Source organism: Cydia splendana, chromosome 25 (genome assembly GCF_910591565.1).
Source record: "Cydia splendana chromosome 25, ilCydSple1.2, whole genome shotgun sequence".
In the NCBI taxonomy this organism is placed as follows: domain Eukaryota; kingdom Metazoa; phylum Arthropoda; class Insecta; order Lepidoptera; family Tortricidae; genus Cydia; species Cydia splendana.
Genome location: NC_085984.1, coordinates 4,589,888 through 4,595,569, shown reverse-complemented (window position 1 = coordinate 4,595,569; position 5,682 = coordinate 4,589,888).

The window sequence follows — 5,682 nt, the reverse complement described above, 5'->3', positions numbered from 1 at the left end:
ACAAACGTGATTTTTGACCGAAGTTAAGCAACGTCGGGCGGGGTCAGTACCTACTTGGATGGGTGACCGTTTTTATAGATAATGGTACAAACCCTTCGTGTGCGAGTCCGACTCGCACTTGGGCAGTTTTTTTTTTGTTACATATCTATTATACAACTGCTTCCGCGAATTTTCTTATCAATTAAAGATTAAATCGCGTTTAAATGTCGCAGTGTCAGGCTTAGAGGATATAGATATAACCAAACGGAGTAGCCAATAACAGGCGTTCCCCTCTGTCGAAAATAGGCGGCCAATGGTCATACACATTGTATGGACTGACGTTTATCTGACATGGCTATTTTTACGTTACGTATACATTTGACGTGCCCTCCCCCGCAAAAATCAGCAGACTGTTTTGTACAGAAAATTACAGACAAGGCGTCTCCGTTTGGTTATATCCTCCAAGGTCAGTGGACATTAGGAAAATAGGACTATCGATCAAAGCTACTGTATCTGCGGAAGCATTGGATTAATATGATTAGATTAGATCTGAGGATTAACACTCTAATTAACGTATGACTATGTCTATAACCAAAGAGAATTTAGTACTTATAGAGGCGTATTGTCAAAAATTTTTAAGTACTTATGTCCGAACGCAATTTAACTAGCCAACCTGGGGGGCGATTTTTGAATTTCGATCGTTCGATTTCGGCACTCGAAAATCGGTGAAAAACGGTGAAATGCGAATTTTTGAAATACGAGCAATATAAATATCGAATAGAGTGGTATTGACTACTAGTTTTCAATTCTATTAATAGAATTTAAATGCCTAGTAGTGGAGATATTATTGAACGAAGTACACAAAATCGAGCGGTCGAAATTCACAAATCGGCCCTCTGGGCCATTTTATTTAAAGTTGTCCCCTACACTTTTTTGACATTGGAAATGCCTTTTCGTTCGCTCCAGTATAGGGTCCGATTTTACGAAAAAGTGCGATCCCCTTATATCTCGGAAAGTTGTAAAAAATGTGATATTAAAAATTAGCCTCAAAAGACGCATAATCACAAGAGCTATAAGGTGCAAAAATAATTATTCGAGAAAGTCAAAAAATAAAAAAGTTATGGTCGAAATAGTGAAAATAAAATTCAATTTTTTCCGAATTTTTGAGATTGGTGCTCGATAATTTGGAAACGAAGAATGATATCAAAAATTTGAGAAAAACTGCTCTGGACAATTTAGTCAGCTACAATTTGAGCCTAAAACAAAGACCATCGGGTTAAGGGTTTGCCCTGTAGCCTAACCTTAAAATAGTCAAAAAGTCAGAACGCACTATTCGACAATCTATGCATTCTTGTGGTGGTGGAAATAGAAATAGAGATAGAGGTAGAGGTAGAGGTAGAAATAGAGGTAGAGCATGTTGCTGGCGGCTGCTAGCAGATAGCTGATGCTGAACTCTGGCAGTACCTAGTGGAGCTCGGGTTTAATACAAAACACGCTGTTTTAGTCATCGGACTCGTCTCGATGAGCACTTAGGAGAGTAGTACCCAAAATAGAGCTGATGCTGAACCCTGGCTGTACCTAAAGGAACTCAGGTTTGTTGCAACATAGGCACACGCTGTGTTGGTCATCCGACTCGTCTTGATGAGCACTTAGGAAAGTAGTACCCAAGATAGAGCTGATGCTGAACCCTGGTTGTACCTCGCGGAACTCAGGTTTGGTGCAACATAGGCACGCGCTGTTTTGGACATCAGATTCGTCATGATGATCACATGGTAGAGCATTACCCAAGATAGCTGATGCTGAACCCTGGTAGTACCTATTGGAACTCAGGTTTGGTGCAACATAGACAAACGCTGTTATGGTCATCTCTCGTCGCGTCAAACTGCTGTCAAAAAAATTTCATATCTTGCAGCAAATGGGCCGCTGCCGATCAAGACTCGAGTGACGATAACGGCGATGTGGCTACCACTTCTCGAGTTGACTACGGATTTGCCGTGTAATAATTTTCTTGTACTTTGAACATTAATATGTCCTGCTTATTAATCGAAAAATGAAATATGTACCTATACTTATGCGCCACGGCGACAATTATTCAAACTTCGATACGCGTGTGGAAATTTTGCAATTTGTTTGTTCACATGCGTTATGTCCAGGATACTTGTGTTAATCTAAGAATAAAATAATTATCATTCAACGTTGTAGTTTTATTTTGTAACTTTTTCCTTATCCAGACTTTCTCGTCGCTCAGCGACAATATTTTTTCGAATTCCGTAGATTCATTTCCAATGTGCTCGATAGTCGTGTGAGGCACGAAATCTGTGAATTTTTTATGTTATTTCTACTCGGAATCACGAGCTCTTTTTATCCTAATAGGAGAAAAAAAGTCCCCCAAGGTTTTTTTCCCATTCCGTTTCCATTTTTTCATAGACTTTGTTTGGCGGTTTCGGAATGGAAAGATGGATAAATGTATGGAAATCTTGGGACACTTTTTTTCTCCTATTAGGATCAAAAGAGCTCATGATTCTGAGTAGAAATAACATAAAAAACCCAATTTAAAAAAAAAGAAGTGGGATAGCTTTAAATAAAATGGCCCACCTACATAAGTGCAATGTGTCAATGTGTAACCCCCTTATTCATAAAACTTTACGGGCCTGATTGAGTTAAATTATGTTTTATCCCTTGCTTACAAATACATAAGTCAAAATGACAGATAAAGACAAACGATTATTAGCTAATTGAGGTTTGTAGCGCGTTTATGAATAAGGGGGGGGGGGGGTTATCTATCATTTATTTTTTATCACTAGTTATCACAAATAAATAGAAGAATTTATTAATATAAATTACTAAAAGACATAAACACGAATATAAAACTAAAACTAACTACAATTAAATTAACTAAAACTAAAAATTAAAAATACCTATCAAAATTTGGTGCCCTCGGGAGGGTGCCCAACACGCAGGCAGCGTTCCCGCGCTGGATTGCGATGGCAATTCTCTGCGCGAGAAAGCTGCCCGCGCGGGGGTCGCCCGTTGCCTCCCTCATCCGTTTCCCGAGCGCCTTATGGAGCATCTGTGCACCTCTGCCCCACGAACCAAGCGTCTCGACGCCAAATGCGACGAATTCGTATTGAGCGCCGAGACAGCTGTATTTAGCTACCTTTTGACGCTCCCGAGTGTCCGCCGCCGCGCCAGCACGCCTGCTGGTCGATGGGACGTAGGACGCCGCTACCGTGTCAGCGCAAGTGGCGTCCCATACCAACGCACGACCCATCTTCCAGGGAATCAATGACATCCCGTCAGGGCGCTTACCGTCGTTCCGCACTATTTGGGACTCCAGGGCGGCGGGAACGCCGGCACTGACGAGCGCCCTTCTCAGGATGTCATTGAGGGCGGAATGGCGAGACAGGCGGCCGGCACCCGAAGAGCAGGCGAGCCCGTGGTGACCGAGGCTATCCACTTCAGATCCACATGAAGCGCAGTTGTGGTCGGCACAGACAGCAACACCTAGCCGGAGACCAGCGGCTATGCGTAGCGTCCCTGGGTCTATAAAGGTGCCGGTGTTAGGCGAGGGGTACGCGTGTAGCCACTGACCCGACTCTGGCCTAGATGAAGCCAGAAGCCTCGCTCGATCCCTGCCTGTCGTGGTGTCCAGAAGTGAGTTTAGAGTAGAGACTGAAGCTATGTTATCCCAGGCCCTTTGTATCTTCGGTCGAGACGGAAAATTTTGACTCGGTCCAGCTAGCCAAGCATTCGACGCCTCAACTAGGCACGCGATCTAGCAGTTTGTAGCCGGAGAGGCTTTGAGAATATTACCTGCGAGAGACATACATAAATAGAGAGACCAAGCAACGATTTTGACATTTTTGACAGCATACGCAGTGCAAGTGTTATTTATACGTCATAATTTCATATAAGTTGGTCGTTTAAAATAACACTTGCACTGCGTGTGCTATCAAAATCGTTGCAGACTTGTTTTGGTCTAACTCTAATTATTATTATTTACCCTGCCCAGTGTGAGAGAGAGATTTTCGATTCAAATTTAATGATTTGTTATAGTTTTGAGCTGGGTTTGATACGAGATACGACGGACGATCGTATCATGTGTCGGAAGCCGGTGTTGCTCGAAGATCGTATCGCACGACATTTAGGTATACACCGTGTTTTTTTTGATTTCCGTTAATTTCAAGGGTGCATTCCTGAGCTTAAATCAAGTAACTTTCTCAAAGACACCGATGTTCTAATTAAGTCCATTTCGGAGATAATCCATAATTTTTTTTTTCCTATAAGGCCTCTACAAGCGTGTACACTTGCCTTAGGGCCGGCTTACATATTGATTAGTGTTTAGAATGAGTTCATACATTTGCTACTAAACTTAAGTACAATCTCGGTCTATTGATGTACGAAATGACATTGATATGTCACAGATTTCAATTGTTTGGTTGAGTTAAATGTAATGCCCGTGTTACAACAACGCTATATGCTACATTTAATTACTTTTTAAACAAAAAAAAAAAACAAAAAAGAAAACAAAAAAAAATTTTTTTTTTGAAAATTAACTATTCCATTTAGTTCTTATAAACGTACTTAACTATACCCCGAAGTTAACGGAATTCAATAAAAACACGGTGTATAATAGGCTCCGTGCATGAACTATAGGGGGCAGCATAGGAGCCGTCAGATTTTTGGCGCGAGGCCACAGTTTAAATAATAGTACTAGGTAGAGTCGCACCAAGAAAAGTCTGCAGCGGATTTGATAGCCCACGCAGTGTAAGTGTTATTTATACGTCATAATTTCATAGAAGTTTGACGTTAAAAATGACACTTGCACTGCGTGGGCTATCAAAATCGCTGCAGACTTTTCACGGTTTGACTCTACAGAAGACTCACTCTCTAACAAAACGCGTCTGTTACGATACTTACGATCAGAGCCTCTACCATCAGTTTTAACATTGACATAACGCTCACGTCTACGTAATTTACTTTCTGTACATCTCGCTTGCACTATTGCTCGCATATGCGAGTACGAGCGAGATGCATAGAAAGTAAATTACGTAGACGTGAGCGTATATGTCAATGTCAAAACTGATGGTAGACGTACAGGCTGCGTAGCCAACATGCCAATCGCTTACGCTTCGTACCGATCGAAACGCAACTGTCACTGTCGCACTAATATGAAAGAGTGATAGAGAGACACAAAGCGTTTCGTTGTTGAAGCGATAGCGATTGTCACCTTGGCTAGGCCGGCAGGACAGATATGGCCGCTAGGTGGCGACAGCGTCACGCGCGACTTATGGCTAGCCACCAAAATTGGTGGTTAGCAAAGCGACGAAATCGCGGAGTGAGCCACGCCTGCCGAGGCGTAAATGTATCGTTTATGCTTCCGATGTAGCCCACAAGATGGCAGAACCTGCTATGCACAAGGAAACGTACCGACGAGAAAGGTAGATGGTAGCACTTGCTTTGGCAATGTCCATGTGCACATATGTTTCCGATTCAGGCCACAAGATGGCAAACCCCCCAACGCGCACGGCCCCTATTTGGTCATGTACCAATCACCGACAGCGATTTCATGGTCGTGTCAAAACAGGACCAAAATGATAACATCTAAATCGGAATCATGAAGAGTTTTTCATAAATAAAAACACGATGTAAATTATATTTTTTTTATTCATAATTTATAATTTTCATAAATAGCACCATAAT